A 19833-nucleotide genomic window follows, 5' to 3' on the forward strand; every position below is an offset into this window, starting at 1 on the left:
TAGTGCACGATTTTGGGGCCCTTTGGCGTCTTAGAAACTTTACGACAGCAGCAGGTACACCAGTGGCACACTCACAACACATAAAAGGACTTCTGACAGCGATACAGTTACCCAGAACAGTAGCCGTCATAAAGTGCAAAGCCCATACCTTTGAAGAAGACCCAGTGTCATTGGGCAACTACAGGGCAGACAAAGCTGCTAAATGGGCAGCAGGGCAACCTATGACTGTATCGACCGAGACTATGATGGTTTTTCAGACATTAGACACGCAGAAATTAATTGAAATGCAAGATTTGTGTTCCCTGCAGGAGAAGGCGGTCTGGAAGGCGAAAGGATGTGGTCAAGAGTCCTCAGGACCCTGGAGGGATGGACAAGGTAAGCCTGTAGCTCCCCGAACATACTATCCAAGCCTGGCTGAAGCAGCACACGGCCTGACTCACCTGGGTAAAGAAGGTATGTGCAAACTGGTGAGAGCATACTGGTGTGCTCCCGGATTTTCCTCTCAAGCTGGTAAGAAAGTAATGTCATGTCTTACTTGTTTGAGGAAAAATGTTGGGAAAACTATTCCAACTGAGCCATCCCACATCCCTCCTACAGACGGACCTTTTCAGGTAATACAAATTGACTATATCCAATTACCACCGTGCAGGAATCTAAAGTATGTGTTAGTGTGTATTGATGTGTTTTCCGGTTGGGTAGAAGCATATCCGGCAGCCACTAATACTGCTGTGTTCACTGCAAAGAAAATTGTACAAGACTTTGTGTGTAGGTTCGGTATCCCTAGAATCATTGAAAGTGATAGGGGTACCCATTTTACTGGTGATGTCTTCCAAAATATGTGTAAACTCATGGGAATCAGTAGCAGACTTCACACCCCTTATCGACCACAAGCAGTGGTAAGGTGGAGAGAGTAAACGGTACTATAAAGAACAAACTGGGTAAGATAATGGCTGAAACAGGGTTGGCATGGCCTGAGGCTTTGCCGTTGGTCCTCCATAGCATTCGAACCACTCCTAGACTTCCTCTTAATCTGTCCCCCTTTGAGATACTGTTCGGACGACAACCTCATTTGATCGTGAGTCCACAAGACGACTTAAAGTGTATAATGAAGTGACTGTACAATATCTTATAAGAATGAGTAGACAGCTGAAACAACAACAACAAAAACTAAAAATGCTGTCACCTGGTATGCCAGAGACGAACTGTCATGATGTTGAACCTGGAGACTATGTTATGATCCGCAATTTCTTACGTTCAGGTTGTTTAACAGACCGTTGGGAAGGCCCGTACCAAGTGCTGCTGACCAGTACTACATCACTGAAGGTTGCAGAGAGAGACACTTGGGTCCATTCCACCCACTGCAGGAGAGTCCATAATCCGGAGAAAGTGCAAGACAAAACTCAGACCAACGACATAGAGCTGTCACTTGTGAGCCTGTTCCGGGAGACCTAAAGCCTGCAGTTGAGACACCTGAACCAGAGACGTTGCCTCAGAACTATCTTTCCAGCGATGGCCGTGACGGTTTTTGTTTTTCTTTTGTTCCAGGATTTTCCTTGTTTTTTACTTTTTCTAGGACATTCTATTTTTGTGAAGAAGGATGGAGGACGGAGGAGAGTTCTGGAGTGATACGGATGAAATGGAGGCCGAAGAAAAGTTAATAGGATACTCTGAACAGCCCATTATCAAACTTGGTCCAGGGTTATGAAAAGGTCTGCTAGCTCAGGAACTCGGAGGCAGTGAACATTAAACTTTAAATATATCCAAGACCTAGCTAAATTAATAGATAATATCACCGAGATGTATGATGACACTTTCAGGTATACTGGAAGGGAGCTACAAGCATACAAGAAGGAGTTGGTGCAACATAGACTGGTACTAAATTATCTCACCTCTATTACTGGTGGGTACTGTGTGACACTGGCCACCCAGTTCGGTGTCAAATGTTGCACGTACATTACTAATAATACTGATGACCCTAAGAGGTTATAGACCGGAAGATGGATGAAATTTTGCAGCTGAAATGGGAATTTCGAAAGAGCCATAATTCTTCGTTATATGAGGTCGAGGAAAAGGTGGCGGGTTGGTTCTCATGGTTGAACCCAGCAAAATGGTTCTCCGGTCTGGGGGAGTGGGTACAGGAAATGATTGCGAGTGTAGGTAAGCTCCTTCTCCTTATACTGGATGTCATCTTAGCAATTGGTTTAGTTGTCAAATGTGTTCCTACTGTGTTGAAGTGTGAAAACGGTCTCATAGGAGTAACACTGAGAAAGAGACTGAAAGGGTGGTACCAGATACCGAGATCATGGTCTGTGAAGAAGTATTGTATAATCCTGAACTTGAAACGGTGATTGGAATAAAGTCATTTCAATTAAAGTCTAGCAAACTTGGTTGTCTTTGTCTGAAAAGATGCGTACGGTACGCATCGACGTACAAGGGCACGCTACGGCGTGAAAGGGCGTACGCATCCACTACACGTGGCAGCAACAGTAATTGGTCTTTTACCATACATTCGCACAAACACGCATACTTATAAAATAGTACACATTAATGGTAGTTGCAACACATAGTCAGTTATGTCGAAATATAGTAGTATTTATATTTTATATCAGAGTTACATGCATATTAGTGAAATACACGGAACGGGTTAAAGGAATAACATCATGAGTGGTATCATAATGAACCTTGTTACATATCCTACTGTTTGGTTCACTCTGCGAGGGAATCGCAGAGTGCATACGCAAGTTATGAATGATAGGGAATTATGAACTACTTAATACTAAGGAATCCTGGTGGGAAGAGCAGAGCATACCCCTGCAGAGATGACCCCCTCCTTTGGATTCCTTAGGATGAACCAGCCAATGATTGACGACCCCTTGGACATTCCTGAGACCCGGACCAATTAGATGCAAGCTATACCATCTTCATTGTATTACTGTATTTGATTGTGTATATAAGCAGCAGCTTGTGATCCAGAGTGCAGACATCTTGTCCCCAGACTTCAGGATTGAATGACTGCACTGGATCCAGAGCGCCTGCGATAAGTAATGGCTGTATTTACTATTACTTTGCTTGAGCATATTTATTCTACTATTTGCGAATAAATCTTTGTGCTTTGGAAACACAACTCGAGGTTCGACAATCGTTATTGGTTAGTGACAATACGCACATAACACTAGGCTATGGGCTGACATAGAGGCAAAATACCATACAGTTGCTTTCGCCATACACCCTTTTGTGGATTCCAATTAAACATCGTCCACCACTCCTTTTGCTTCCATCTTCTACTCGTTTCTCCCTCCAGATTTGGGACTATAGTACTCGCGCCTTTCAATTATTAGCTAATCCTGAAATTATGTTTCCATTGTGGAACAACCCGTCCTTTCCCCCTGGACAGCCAAAATCCTTTTCTCAATACTGGTTTAATCGCGGGCTCTGGTTTATGACAGATATAGCACCCATGCAAATCTTTCCGGAATTTGCAGATTTGCAGAGAATACACAACATCCCCCATAAATGTTTCTATTAATATCTTCAACTAAGGCATTTATTTCAATCTCTCTTAGCGTTTAAAACACTCTACCAATTAACCCCTTTGGAAACTTTTTGTCAGAATAGGTCTCAACCGACCGGTTTAATTTCAACATTTTATAGTCTTGTGGCATTTCATCAACCTATTAAGGATCGATACGAGCTGAAGTGGAAAGAAGACTTGGGAATTTAACTAGAAATTGATGATTGGGCCGAAATCAGACCCGAATCGCTAAAAGCTCTATTTTCGTGAGGACTAAAGAGAATGCGTATAAGCTACTTTATAGATGGTACCTGGTCCCCACTCATCTCAAAGCTATATTCCCAGATGCACCCAATTCCTGTTGGAGGTCCTGTGGGCAAGAAGGCTCTTTGTTACACATTTAGTGGTCTTGTCCTAAGATGGTCAGATTTTGGCAAAAGGTACATAACTTAATCCTTAGAGTAACCTCGATACAAATCCCTCCATGTCCTTCTTATTCGCTTCTGCTCTTAGTAGGTTACTGCTCTGAGTCTTTAAACTTCTTCCATCTCTGTGTCTCTGTGTATCGCTTCAAGATCCAGGTTTGATGCAGGTTCTGAGTTATCCGGGGCCAGTTCCAAGCTTATACAGCTCAGGAGGTGGTCACCCCTGATAATCCGGTGCCTGAGTTCTGAGCCTTCTCAGTCCCAGGTTTGGTACTATAGTCTTCTGAGTTTTTGGATCCTTGCGGGTACTGAGTCTCTGTTCGTGGGTTCAGTCCCTCTGTTCCTACGTCCAGGTTCCAGTCCACCAAGTCCAGATTCCAGTTGCTTATTCCAATGTGGAATCCAGTCCAGCATTCCTCCTCCTGACATCTGGCATATACAAAAAGAGCACATACTCTCTTTCTGAGAAAGATCTTCATCCAGCCTCCTAGTTTCCACTTCATCCCTGTCTCAGGACCCTTCGTCCCAAGACGGATCCCAGAAACCCTATTGGCGTGACAATACCTTTGTTTCACAACCCATCAGATGCCCAGTGATGAGGAGCTCATTGCTTGAGTCATTACACCCCGGGGACTTTGGCTCAGCTCCATGAGAAGAGACCTGCATTTAAAAGCGCTCTCTGCCCTCAGATCCAGGGTAAAATGTTTTAACTGCTTCTGGACAACTTAATAGAAATGCCTTACATTGCAAAGTCAGATGGAAATGGAAGTACATCAATGTTGTTTGAGACAGAGAATCCATTTGGTAAAAATACATTTAAAAGGCTTATCAGTGGTCGGTATTCCTGGAGCTCATATTCTTCAGGTAGATTGGCTTAGTCACCATTATGTGGACAACATGATGGCAACTTTCTGCAACAGGAAAATTCAGAATTCCTCACATGGGTTGCGTGTTCAATGTCTCACCCTTGGGACTTTATCTTCTTTTTATTATTTTCACAGTTGTGTTTTCACCAGTGGGTGGGTGTTTTAGCAGTGTGGTAGTTCCATTTTGGCCTTGTAGATTAGACACATGTCACACAGACAGTCAGGACAGGACGGACGATAAGTGGAAGACAGATGAGAAGGGAGAAGTAAGACAGTGGACACCAGGTCTCCCTAAGAGCAGATGGCCTCTGTCCACCTTTAATCCGGCTCTGCCTTCCTGAATCACTCTGGGCACAAGTCAAGGAAAAGTTAAAGTGCACCCTGAGCTCATAAGTCCATATGCACTGCACACCCTGTAACGCATCCAGCATTACTCAAGTACAGACCCGACCCCGGTGACGGCAGATGGGGTCAGTAGGGGAATGTGGGTCTGTAGAGCTATCAGTTCTATTACCATGCACCCTGGAAGCTAGGAAAGTGCATATAAAAAGATCAACTAGAAGTCTGGGGGGCATATATGAGTGAAGGAAGAAAGGGAAAACAGTTTGAATTAGTGAATCCCCTTTAATATGGCACAAGCAGCACAGTTTTATAGGTTACAAAACTTGGAATACAAGTCTGCACTGAATAATTAACAAAAACTTTCAAACTTGCAAATTTCAGGTGTAAACCATGAAGTCTAACACTTTAAAACTGTCATGTGTTCAGGATACCCTCTATTCTTTTACAGTAACAGATAGTGTTTTGGGTTATCCCCAATTATGATGCATGAAAATATTGATAACCATGAGAAGACATCATTACTAGTAGTAACGTTTTATACAGTAGACTCTTTTTTACCCTTATTTTACCTGTTATTCCTTTAAGTGTGATTTAAAACCAGTAGAAAGCATTTTCATAATCATAAGACTTTCTTACTCTCAGTAAATATGTCAGATGCCGTCCCTGCACTTCTCCTAGGTGCCGGGGAACGGACCCCTGTCTTAATTCCTTCTCGCATCCTGTTGCCTAGCAACGGGACACTCTTACGTATTCAGCACTCTCGCAGCACCCGCATGTGCATTCGAGCCGCGTCCCATTGCTATGCATCGGGGCATTTTTTTTGTGGCTCAGAAATCACTCTCCTTCTACAAGGGCTCACTTCCTCTTATATTAGGACCCCACTTTCACCAATGCCTCGCCAGCATTTTGGGTCACCAATCTCCAGCGTTCCTGTGTCCTGTTCCCTGCTCCTATTGTTTGCTGTTTTGGATTCTGACCCTTGGCTTGTCTTGTGACTATCCTCCTGCTCAAGTGATTCTGTACTATATTGTCCGAGTGGTTCCTGAATTTGGATTCCTCTGACCACTCTCCTGTATTTTCCCTTTTGTTCCTCGCCATTGCTGGATTGTACCCAGGTATTCTGCTATTCCTCTACATACTCCATTGTATTGGTGACTAACTGGGAGAACAGCGACCTGCGCACCTTACATAGCCAAGCCCATACCTCCTTGCACTTGTCCCTTATTAAATGTGAATGTGAATTATTTAATGCCAAGGCTGGTTGGAGTTTTCTAAATGTCATATACCCTTTCTTTTTCCAGATAGGACTCCCAACATCGCAGGATCCAGACAAGCAGCAACCATGTCCAAAATTTGTAAAGCGCAAGTCACGTGCACCTTCAAGAGTTGCACACGTCATGACGTTGCGATGCTGGCAGCATCCAGGAGCTGCGAGGGCCAAGCCCAGCCGACCACAGAGAGGAGATGAAGTAAAGGTAAGTCACATTACTTTATTTTATTGTCATTTTTTTTTTGCTTTTTTTTTCAAACTTGACAATGTTCCTTTTTTCAGGGGGTTAGCCTGTTCTTGGCATAATATGAATTGGGGACACTACTCTGTGGCATAATATTGTTTGGGGGCATTAATCTGTGGCATAATATTGTTTGGGGGCACTACTCTGTGGCATAATATTGTTTTGGGGCCTAATTTGTGGCATAATATGATTTGGAGACATTATTGTGGGGCACAATATGATTTGTGGCATAAATTGAACTGGGGCACTATTGTATGACATAATATGATTTGGGGGCATCGCTGTGTGGCAAAATATGATTTGTGGCATAAATTGAACAATGTGGCATAAATTGAACTGGGACACTACTGTGTGGCATAATATGAACGTTTATTTGTTGGTTCCATTATTAATATATATATAATTATATATATATATATATATATATATATATATATATACACACATATGTAGACAAAAAAACAGGGATACTCTGACTCTCCAAAAACATAGTTAATGCTGTACTAAATACTATTCTATATTAAAATCAGGGAATGTTAGTTCCACATATTGCAGTATATGTTAAGCTGACCAACTCATGCCAAAGTCTTCCCATTCTGGTCAGTCCTAACATGATCAAATGCTATGTTATTTTATCTGGACTTAAGGCTTACCTGCACACAGCTTTTAAAATGTGTCTTTTTCATTATAACATTACACACTTTCCACTACGTATGTGGTGCTTTTAGGGCACAAGAGACAAATACAAATCCTCATGTTTCTCTTGTGTTCTTGAGTCTGTACCTAATTCATCTAAATAAATATGCAAGTGTTGGAGCATTCTCTACTCTTAGTAATATATTTTCTATATTTAATTTTACTACACCTTATTATAATAGTGCATAGGTGTTTGTATCTTTAGAGCTGCTCTACCACCTAGGGCTAGATTTACTAAGCTGCGGGTTTGAAAAAGTGGGGATGTTGCCTATAGCAACCAATCAGATTCTAGCTTTCATTTATTTAGTACCTTCTACAAAATGATAGCTAGAATCTGATTGGTTGCTATAGGCAACATCCCCACTTTTTCAAACCCTCAGCTTAGTAGATCTAGCCCCTGGTCTCTCCTAGCTAGATCCCAGTATGTACCATATTTCTCATGACTTATCTGCTCCTCTTACAGCCCCAGCCAAAACATGGACAGGGCTGGTATGTGAGCGGGAGGACCAATCACAAGCTGCCATCAAGAAATGGCAGTTTGTGATTGTTCACTCCACTAACTCATTCCCTCCGCTGCCATATTAGGTTAGTTAATAAAATCAATTTATATGGAAATACAGCTGCATGTAGCCGTGTAGCCGCTCCAGTTGTGGGGTGGGGCACTACCACCTTTTATTAGGTGTACTGTAGCTTTAATGATTTGTTTTTCTCATACTGTCATGTGACCACTCACTGGCAGTTTAGAATCCAGGTGCATCATTTAAATGATGACAGTTACACACTTCTGGTTGATCAGCGAGAGAGGACAGACGTCTGCTGACCGCTCTCCAGCATCTCTAGAACGCAACAAAGTTGGATAGAAAGTAGAATAATCTGATCATTCGGCCGACCAGTGAGACATAAGGAAACAGACTTCTGTTTCCTTATACTTCATCTCACAGCGATATGCCGGGGAAAAGGAAAAGGAAATCCTCCTCTAGTGATGGAGTGGACCAAAAGAAATGTAGAAAAGCCGGCAGAATAATAGGGATAGATCAGTTTTCTAGGAAGCGCTGCCTGGCTTGGTTTCAGGAGTACGCAGGATCGGAGGACGTTATTGGGCCCAAAGGCATACAAGAGTTTTGTGAGGAAGTTGAGATTGAAGCCCAAGATATGAACATGTTGGCTCTAAACTATTTACTAGAGCCTAAGAAAAAGGGCTGTATCAGAAAGGAGGAATGGTTACACGGGATGACCCTGTTACAGTGTGACCTTCCTGAGAAGTTACAGGGAAAATGTCAATATCTTTGCACTCAGCTCACATACTACATAATTTATAAGGCTTTCTATCAGTTTGTTTCACATTTTGCAAGGGACCTAGAGCAGCGAGGTCTGGAATGTGATAAAGCAAGATCCATATTTTTAACAATGATGAGAAGTACATGGCCTTTAGCTACCACCTTTTCCAAGTTTGTTGAGCAGTGCAGATCTAGATATATGGATAAAGAACTGTGGTGTATCCTGCTAGACTTTACATTCAATTTTGGTGAAGACATCAACAATTACGATGAGAATGGATTTTGGCCCGCTTACCTTAGCGATGTACAGGAGTCGTATATATTAATATTAAACCTTCTGTAAATATAGAAAGATCTGTTTAGGAAGCAACCAATGAACTTTTAAAACCCCTAACCAGGGGCCAATTGGGCGTAGGACATACCGGGAAGATTCCCAAAGGCCGCCTCATATATGGCTTTTTTGTTATCTAATTTTTTTTTCTCGCCAGGGGGTGTCTGCCTGATGTGAGGAGCGACTCCAGCCAACTCAATTAAAGATAAGTAAGTAGGGGGGGACCTGCCTTTTCTAAACGAAGGGGGGGCTGCCTATTCTAAACTATGGGGGGGCTGCCTATTCTAAACTATGGGGGGTACTGTCTATTCTAAACTATGGGAGGGGCTGCCTATTTTAAACTATAGGAGGGGCTGACTATTCTAAACTATGGGGGTGCTGCCTATACTAAACTATGGGGGGTACTGTCTATTCTAAACTATGGGGGGGCTGCCTATTCTAAACTATGGGGGGTACTGTCTATTCTAAACTATGGGAGGGGCTGCCTATTCTAAACTATAGGGGGTACTGTCTATTCTAAACTATGGGAGGGGCTGCCTATTCTAAATTATGTGGGGTACTGTCTATTCTAAACTATGGGAGGGGTTGCCTATTATAAACTATAGGGGGTACTGTCTATTCTAAACGATGGGGGTACTGTCTATTCTAAACTATGGGAGGGGCTGCCTATTCTAAACTATGGGAGGGGCTGACTATTCTAAACTATGGGGGGGCTGCCTATACTAAACTATGAGGGGGCTGCATATACTAAAATATGGGGGGCTACCTATACTAAACTAAAGGGGGCTACCTATACTAAACTATGGGGGGGCTGAGTATACTAAAGGGGGCTACTTATACTAAACTATGATGGGTTGACTATACTAAACTATATTTGCCTGATGTGAGAAGCAATGCTGGCCTGCTCAATTAAAGGTAAGTAAGTAGCCAGGAGACCTGCCTATTCTAACCTATGGGAAATGCTGCCTATACTAAAATATGGGGGGCTAAATATTCTAAACTATAACAGGGGCTGCCTATTCTAAACTATAGGGGGGATGCCTATATTAAACTACGTGGGGCTGACTATACTAAACTATGGGGGGCTATCTATTCTAAACTATGTGGGCTTGCTATGTGGGCAGCACGGTGGCTTAGTGGTTAGCACTTCTGCCTCACAGCATTTGGGTCATGAGTTCGATTCCCAACCATGGCCTTATCTGTGTGGAGTTTGTATGTTCTCCCCGTGTTTGCGTGGGTTTCCTCCGGGTGCTCCGGTTTCCTCCCACACTCCAAAAACATACTGGTAGGTTAAGTGGCTTCTATTAAATTGCCCTTAGTCTCTCTCAATCTGTGTGTGTGTATGTTAGGGGATTTAGATTATAAGCTCCAATGGGGCAGTGACTAGCTGCCTATTCAAAATGATGGGGAGGGCTGCCTATACTAAACTGTGAGGGGATGCCTATACTAAAATATGGGGGGGGCTGTCTGTTCTAAACTATAGGGGGACTACCTATTCTAAACTAAAAGGGGGCGGCTGCCTATTCTAAACTATGGGGAATGGCTGCCTATTCTAAACTACTGGGGGGAGCTGCCTATTCTAACTTATTGGGGGGCACGGCTGCCTATATTAAATTAAAGAGGGGCAGCCTATATTTAATTATAGGGGGGCTTCCTAAATTAAAATATACAGGGGCTGCCTATATTAAACTATATGGAGGGGGGCTGCTATAATGTGTGAGGGAAAAGGGTTGTATGCTGTATAATGTGTGAGGTAGTGGGGGATCTTAATATATTGTGATATGAGGGAAGGGAGGGGGGCTGTCTTAATAGTCTTAATAGTGGGGCTGCCTATTCTAAAATATGGGCGGGCTGCCTATTCAATACTATGGTAGGGGCTGCTTATTCTAAATACAATGTGAGGGGGCTACATTTTCTAAACCATTGGGGGGCTATCTATTCTAAACTATGTGGGTTTGCTATGTGGGCAGCACGGTGGCTTAGTGGTTAGCACTTCTGCCTCACAGCACTTGGGTCATGAGTTCGATTCCCAACCATGGCCTTATCTGTGTGGAGTTTGTATGTTCTCCCCGTGTTTGCGTGGGTTTCCTCCGAGTGCTCCGGTTTCCTCCCACACTCCAAAAACATACTGGTAGGTTAATTGGCTTCTATTAAATTGCCCTTAGTCTCTCTCAATCTGTGTGTGTGTATGTTAGGGGATTTAGATTATAAGGTCCAATGGGGCAGTGACTAGCTGCCTATTCAAAATGATGTGGAGGGCTGCCTATACTAAACTATGAGGGGATGCCTATTATAAACTAAGGTTTGCTGCCTAATATGAACTATGGGGGATGCTGCCTATTATAAAGTATGGGAGGGGACTGTCTATTCTAAATTATGGTGGGGCTGCCTATACTATACTATGGAGGGCTGCCTATTCTAAACTATGGGGAAGCTTCTTGTTTTAAACTATGAGGGGCTGCCTATTCTAAACTATATGGGATGGCTGCCTATGCTAAACTACGGGGGGGCTGCCTATTTTAATCTATATGGTGGGCTGCCAATTTTAAAGTATAGTGGGGGCTGCCTATATTAAACTATAGTGGGGGCTGTCTATAGTAATCTATAGGGGTGCAGTCTATATTAAGCTATAGTGAGTGGGCTGCCTATTTTAAACTATAGCGGGGCTGCCTATTCTAAACTATGGGGGCACTGCCTTATCTAAAGTATGGGCGATCTGAATATTCTAAATTATGGGGGATGCTGCCTATTCTAAACTATGGGGGGGCAGCCTATATTAAACTATAGGGGGGCTGAATATATTAAACTATAGGTGGGGCTACCTATATTAAACTATAGGTTGGGCTGCCTATATTAAACTATTGGGCGGCTGCCTATTTTAAACTATTGGGGGCTGCCTATTTTAAACTATAGGGGGCTGCCTATTCTAAACTAAAGTGGGGGCTGCCTATCCTAAACTAAAGTGGGGGCTGCCTATCCTAAACTATAGTGGGGGCTCCCTATACTAAACTATAGGGGGACTGCCTATATTAAACTCTAGGGGAGGCTTTCTATATTAAACTATTTAAACTATAGGCGGCTGCTTATATTAAACTATAGGGAAGAGGGCCTGCTATAATGTGTGAGGGAAAAGAGGTGTATGTTGCTATAATGTGTGAGGGAGTGCGGTGTCTTAATATATTGTTTGATATGAGGGAAGGGAGGGGGGCTGTCTTAATAGTGGGTCTGCCTTATCTAAATTATGGTGGGGCTGCCAATTCTAAACTATGTGGGGGGATGACTGTTCTGAACTATGAGGGGCTACCATTTCTAAACTATGGGGGGGGGGGGGGCTCAATATTCTAAACTATGGTTTGCTGCCTATTCTAAACTATGGGTGATGTTACCTATTGTAATCTTTGGGAGGGGGCTGCCTATTCTAAACTATGTGTGGGTACTGCATATTCTAATCTATGGGGGGACTCCCTTTTCAAAACTATTGGGGGCTGTCTATTCTAACCTATAGGGTGAGACTGCCTATTCTAAACTATAGTGGGGCTGCCTATTTTATACTATGGGGGGCTGCCTATTCTATACTATGGGGGATGGCTGTCTATTCTAACCTATAGGGTGAGACTGCCTATTCTAAACTATAGAGGGGTTGCCTTGGTAAACTATAGGGGGACTGCTTATTCTAACCTATCGGGGATGCTGCCTATTCTAAGCTATGGAGAATGGCTTTCTATTCTAATCTATGGGGGGAGCTGCCTATACTAAACTATAGGGGGATGCCTATTTTAATCTATACGGTGGACTGCCAATTTTAAACTGAAAGGGTTCTGCCGATATTAAACTATAGTGGGGGTTGTCTATAGTAAACTATAGGGGTGCAGTCTATATTAAGCTATAGGGAGTGGGCTGCCTACATTAAACATTAAACTTTAGGGGGGCTTCCTTTTCTAAACTATGGGGGGTTGCCTATTCTAAACTATGGGAGGGGCTGACTATTCTAAACTATGGGGGGGGCTGCCTATACTAAACTATGAGGGGGCTGCATATACTAAAATATGGGGGGCTACCTATACTAAACTAATGGGGGCTACCTATACTAAACTATGGGGGGGCTGAGTATACTAAAGGAGGCTACTTATACTAAACTATGGGGGGTTGACTATACTAAACTATATTTGCCTGATGTGAGAAGCAATGCTGGCCTGCTCAATTAAAGGTAAGTGAGTAGCCAGGAGACCTGCCTATTCTAACCTATGGGAAATGCTGCCTATACTAAAATATGTGGGGCTGAATATTCTAAACTATAGGGGGACTACCTATTCTAAACTAAAAGGGGGCGGCTGCCTATTCTAAACTATGGGGAATGGCTGCCTATTCTAAACTACTGGGGGGAGCTGCCTATTCTAACTTATTGGGGGGCACGGCTGCCTATATTAAACTAAAGAGGGGCAGCCTATATTTAATTATAGGGGGGCTTCCTAAATTAAAGTATACAGGGGCTGCCTATATTAAACTATATGGAGTGGGGCTGCTATAATGTGTGAGGGAAAAGGGTTGTATGTTGTATAATGTGTGAGGTAGTGGGGAATCTTAATATAGTGTGTGATATGAGGGAAGGGAGGGGGGCTGTCTTAATATTCTTAATAGTGGGGCTGCCTATTCTAAAATATGGGCGGGCTGCCTATTCAATACTATGGTAGGGGCTGCTTATTCTAAATACAATGTGAGGGGGCTACATTTTCTAAACCATTGGGGGGCTATCTATTCTAAACTATGTGGGTTTGCTATATGGGCAGCACGGTGGCTTAGTGGTTAGCACTTCTGCCTCACAGCACTTGGGTCATGAGTTCAATTCCCAACCATGGCCTTATCTGTGTGGAGTTTGTATGTTCTCCCCGTGTTTGCGTGGGTTTCCTCCGGGTGCTCCGGTTTCCTCCCACACTCCAAAAACATACTGGTAGGTTAATTGGCTTCTATTAAATTGCCCTTAGTCTCTCTCAATCTGTGTGTGTGTATGTTAGGGGATTTAGATTATAAGCTCCAATGGGGCAGTGACTAGCTGCCTATTCAAAATGATTTGGAGGGCTGCCTATACTAAACTATGAGGGGATGCCTATAGTAAAATATGGGGGGCTGCCTGTTCTAAACTATGGGGGGCTGCCTATTCTAAACACAATATGTGGGGCTGCCTATTGTAAAGTATAAGAGGGTAATGCCTATTCTAAACTATGGGGGGCTGCCTATTCTAAACACAATATGTGGGGCTGCCTATTGTAAAGTATAAGAGGGTAATGCCTATTCTAAACTATGGGGAATGGCTGCCTATTCTAAACTACCGGGGGGGGCTGCCTATTGTAACTTATTGGGGGGCACGGCTGCCTATATTAAACTAAAGAGGGGCTGCCTTTATTTAATTATAGGGGGCTTCCTAAATTAAAGTATACAGGGGCTGCCTATATTAAACTATATGGAGGGGGGGCTGCTATAATGTGTGAGGGAAAAAGGGTGTATGTTGTATAATGTGTGAGGTACTGGGGAATCTTAATATATTGTGTGATATGAGGGAAGGGAGGGGGGCTGTCTTAATAGTCTTAATAGTGGGGCTGCCTATTCTAAAATTATGGGCGGGCTGCCTATTTAATACTATGGTAGGGGCTGCTTATTCTAAATACAATGTGAGGGGGCTACATTTTCTAAACTATGGGGGGGCTGCCTATTATAAACTAAGGTTTGCTGCCTATTATGAACTATCGGGGATGCTGCATATTATAAAGTATGGGAGGGGACTGTCTATTCTAAATTATTGTGGGGCTGCCTATACTATACTATGGAGGGCTGCCTATTCTAAACTATGGGGGAGCTTCTTGTTTTAAACTATGAGGGGCTGCCTATTCTAAACTATATGGGATGGCTGCCTATGCTAAACTACGGGGGGGGGGGGCTGCCTATTTTAATCTATACGGGGGCTGCCAATTTTAAACTATAGTGGGGGCTGCCTATATTAAACTATAGTGGGGGCTGTCTATAGTAATCTATAGGGGTGCAGTCTATATTAAGCTATAGTGAGTGGGCTGCCTATTTTAAACTATAGCGGGGCTGCCTATTCTAAACTATGGGGGCACTGCTTTATCTAAACTATGGGGGAGCTGAATATTCTAACTTATGGGGATGCTGCCTATTCTAAACTATGGGGGGGGCAACCTATATTAAACTATAGGGGGGCTGCACATATTAAACAGTAGGTGGGGCTACCTATATTAAACTATAGGTGGGGCTGCCTATATTAAACTATAGGGGGCTGCCTATTTTAAATTATAGGGGGCTGTCTATTTTAAACTATAGGGGGCTGCCTATTCTAAACTAATGTGGGGGCTGCCTATCCTAAACTATAGTGGGGGCTCCCTATACTAAACTATAGGGGGACTGCCTATATTAAACTCTAGGGGAGGCTTTCTTTATTAAACTATTTAAAATATAGGGGGCTGCTTATATTAAACCATAGGGAAGAGGGCCTGCTAAAATGTGTGAGGGAAAAGGGGTGTATGTTGCTATAATGTTTGAGGTAGTGAGGTGTCTTAATATATTGTTTGATATGAGGGAAGGGAGGGGGGCTGTCTTAATAGTGGGTCTGCCTATTCTAAACTATAAGGGGGGCTGCCAATTCTAAACTATGGGGATGCTGCCTATTCTAAACTATGGGGGGGGCTGACTATTCTGAACTATGAGGGGCTACCATTTCTAAACTTTGGGGGGGGCTCAATATTCTAAACTATGTGTGGGTACCCCATACTCTAATCTATGGGGGGACTCCCTTTTCTAAACTATTTGGGGCTGTCTATTCTAACCTATAGGGTGAGACTGCCTATTCTAAACTATAGTGGGGCTGCCTATTTTATACTATGGGGGGCTGCCTATTCTATACTATGGGGGATGGCTGTCTATTCTAACCTATAGGGTGAGACTGCCTATTCTAAACTATAGAGGTGTTGCCTTGGTAAACTATAGGGGGACTGCTTATTCTAACCTATCGGGGATGCTGCCTATTCTAAGCTATGGAGAATGGCTTTCTATTCTAATCTATGGGGGGAGCTGCCTATACTAAACTATAAGGGGGATGCCTATTTTAATCTATACGGTGGGCTGCCAATTTTAAACTGAAAGGGTTCTGCCGATATTAAACTATAGTGGGGGTTGTCTATAGTAAACTATAGGGGTGCAGTCTATATTAAGCTATAGGGAGTGGGTGCCTACATTAAACTATAGGGGGGTTTCCTTTTCTAAACTATCGGGGGTTGCATATTCTAACTTATGGGGAATGCTGTCTATTCTAAACTATAGGGGATTCGGCCTATACTAAACTATAGAGGGGCTGTCTATTCTAAACTATGGGGGGCAGGGCTTCCCATGCTAAACTATGGGGAGAGGGGGCAGCCTATATTAAACTATAGGGGGCTGCATATATTAAACTACAGGGGATTCTGCCTGTACTAAACTATAGGGGGGGGCTGCCTATTCTAAATTATGGGGGGCTGCCTATACTAAACTATGGAAGGGGGGCAGCCTATATTAATCTATAGGGGGCTGCCTATATCATACTATAGAGATGTTGCCTATATTGAATTATGGGGAGGGCTGCCTATATTAAGGTATGGGTACGGCTGCCTATTCTAAACTATGGTGGTACTGCCTATTCTGAACTATCAGTGGAAGGGATGCCTGTTCTAAACTATGGGGAGCTACCTATTGTTTACTGTGGAGGGGCTGCCTATTCTAAAATATGGGTGTGCTGCGTATTCTAAACTATAGGTGGAAGCGCTGCCTATTCTAAACTATGGGGGTCTGCCTATTCTAAACTATGGAGGGGCTGCCTATTCTAAACTATAGTGGGGGCTGCCTATTCTAAACTATTGGAGGGGCTGCCTATATTAAACTACATGGGGGGGCTGCCTATATTAAACTATAGGGGTGCAGTCTATATTAAGTTATAGTGAGTGTGCTGCCTATATTAAACTATAGGGGGTCTGCCCATTTTAAACTAGGGGGGTCTGCCTTTTCTAAACTATGGGAATGTTGCATATTCTAATTTATGGGGAATTCTGCCATATTCTAAAATATATGGAGGGTACTGCATATTCCAAACTATGCTTACTCTAAACTATGGGGTGGGCTGCCTATTCTAAACTATGAGGGATGGCTGTCTGTTCTAAACTATGGGGGTGGGGGCTGCCTACATTAAACTACAGGGGATTCTGCCTGTACTAAACTATAGGGGGGGCTGCCTATTCTAAATTATGGGGGGCTGCCTATACTAAACTATGGGGGGGCAGCCTATATTAATCTATAGGGGGCTGCCTATATCATACTATAGAGATGTTGCCTATATTGAATTATGGGGAGGGCTGCCTATATTAAGGTATGGGTCCGGCTGCCTATTCTAAACTATGGTGGTACTGCCTATTCTGAACTATCAGTGGAAGGGATGCCTATTCTAAACTATGGGGAATGGCTGCCTATTCTATTCTACCGGGGGGGGGGCTGCCTATTGTAACTTATTGGGGGGCACGGCTGCCTATATTAAACTAAAGAGGGGCTGCCTATATTTAATTATAGGGGGCTTCCTAAATTAAAGTATACAGGGGCTGCCTATATTAAACTATATGGAGGGGGGGCTGCTATAATGTGTGAGGGAAAAAGGGTGTATGTTGTATAATGTGTGAGGTAGTGGGGAATCTTAATATATTGTGTGATATGAGGGAAGGGAGGGGGGCTGTCTTAATAGTCTTAATAGTGGGTTGCCTATTCTAAAATTATGGGCGGGCTGCCTATTCAATACTATGGTAGGGGCTGCTAATTCTAAATACAATGTGAGCGGGCTACATTTTCTAAACTATGGGGGGGCTGCCTATTATAAACTAAGGTTTGCTGCCTATAATGAACTATCGGGGATGCTGCATATTATAAAGTATGGGAGGGGACTGTCTATTCTAAATTATGGTGGGGCTGCCTATACTATACTATGGAGGGCTGCCTATTCTAAACTATGGGGGAGCTTTTTGTTTTAAACTATGAGGGGCTGCCTATTCTAAACTATATGGGATGGCTGCCTATGCTAAACTACGGGGGGGGGGCTGCCTATTTTAATCTATACGGGGGGCTGCCAATTTTAAACTATAGTGGGGGCTGCCTATATTAAACTATAGTGGGGGCTGTCTATAGTAATCTATAGGGGTGCAGTCTATATTAAGCTATAGTGAGTGGGCTGCCTATTTTAAACTATAGCGGGGCTGCCTATTCTAAACTATGGGGGCACTGCTTTATCTAAACTATGGGGGAGCTGAATATTCTAACTTATGGGGATGCTGCCTATTCTAAACTTTGGGGGGGGGAACCTATATTAAACTATAGGGGGGCTGCACATATTAAACAGTAGGTGGGGCTACCTATATTAAACTATAGGTGGGGCTGCCTATATTAAACTATAGGGGGCTGCCTATTTTAAACTATAGGGGGCTGTCTATTTTAAACTATAGGGGGCTGCCTATTCTAAACTAATGTGGGGGCTGCCTATCCTAAACTATAGTGGGGGCTCCCTATACTAAACTATAGGGGGACTGCCTATATTAAACTCTAGGGGAGGCTTTCTATATTAAACTATTTAAACTATAGGGGGCTGCTTATATTAAACCATAGGGAAGAGGGCCTGCTAAAATGTGTGAGGGAAAAGGGGTGTATGTTGCTATAATGTTTGAGGTAGTGAGGTGTCTTAATATATTGTTTGATATGAGGGAAGGGAGGGGGGCTGTCTTAATAGTGGGTCTGCCTATTCTAAATTATGGTGGGGCTGCCTATTCTAAACTATGAGGGGGGCTGCCAATTCTAAACTATGGGGATGCTGCCTATTCTAAACTATGGGGGGGGGGCTGACTATTCTGAACTATGAGGGGCTACCATTTCTAAACTATGGGGGGGCTCAATATTCTAAACTATGTGTGGGTACCCCATACTCTAATCTATGGGGGGACTCCCTTTTCTAAACTATTTGGGGCTGTCTATTCTAACCTATAGGGTGAGACTGCCTATTCTAAACTATAGTGGGGCTGCCTATTTTATACTATGGGGGGCTGCCTATTCTATACTATGGGGGATGGCTGTCTATTCTAACCTATAGGGTGAGACTGCCTATTCTAAACTATAGAGGGGTTGCCTTGGTAAACTATAGGGGGACTGCTTATTCTAACCTATCGGGGATGCTGCCTATTCTAAGCTATGGAGAATGGCTTTCTATTCTAATCTATGGGGGGAGCTGCCTATACTAAACTATAGGGGGGATGCCTATTTTAATCTATACGGTGGGCTGCCAATTTTAAACTGAAAGGGTTCTGCCGATATTAAACTATAGTGGGGGTTGTCTATAGTAAACTATAGGGGTGCAGTCTATATTACGCTATAGGGAGTGGGCTGCCTACATTAAACTATAGGGGGGCTTCCTTTTCTAAACTATCGGGGGTTGCATATTCTAACTTATGGGGGATGCTGTCTATTCTAAACTATAGGGGATTCGGCCTATACTAAACTATAGAGGGGCTGTCTATTCTAAACTATGGGGGGCAGGGCTTCCCATGCTAAACTATGGGGAGAGGGGGCAGCCTATATTAAACTATAGGGGGCTGCCTATATTAAACTACAGGGGATTCTGCCTGTACTAAACTATAGGGGGGGGGCTGCCTATTCTAAATTATGGGGGGCTGCCTATACTAAACTATGGGGGGGGCAGCCTATATTAATCTATAGGGGGCTGCCTATATCATACTATAGAGATGTTGCCTATATTGAATTATGGGGAGGGCTGCCTATATTAAGGTATGGGTCCGGCTTCCTAT

At 43.3% G+C, this 19833-nt stretch overlaps 1 long non-coding RNA gene across 1 annotated transcript in view; it reads left to right on the forward strand.

The window, feature by feature from the left end:
- The first annotated feature begins 6516 nt into the window (after positions 1-6516).
- LOC142150179 (uncharacterized) overlaps positions 6517-19833 on the forward strand; it is a 140847-nt gene continuing 127530 nt past the window's right edge. Inside the window, exon 1 of the long non-coding RNA XR_012691060.1 lies at positions 6517-6619. This is a non-coding gene — a long non-coding RNA (uncharacterized LOC142150179). The remainder of the gene's footprint in view (positions 6620-19833) is intronic.

Source organism: Mixophyes fleayi, chromosome 4 (assembly GCF_038048845.1).
Source record: "Mixophyes fleayi isolate aMixFle1 chromosome 4, aMixFle1.hap1, whole genome shotgun sequence".
In the NCBI taxonomy this organism is placed as follows: Eukaryota; Metazoa; Chordata; class Amphibia; order Anura; family Limnodynastidae; genus Mixophyes; species Mixophyes fleayi.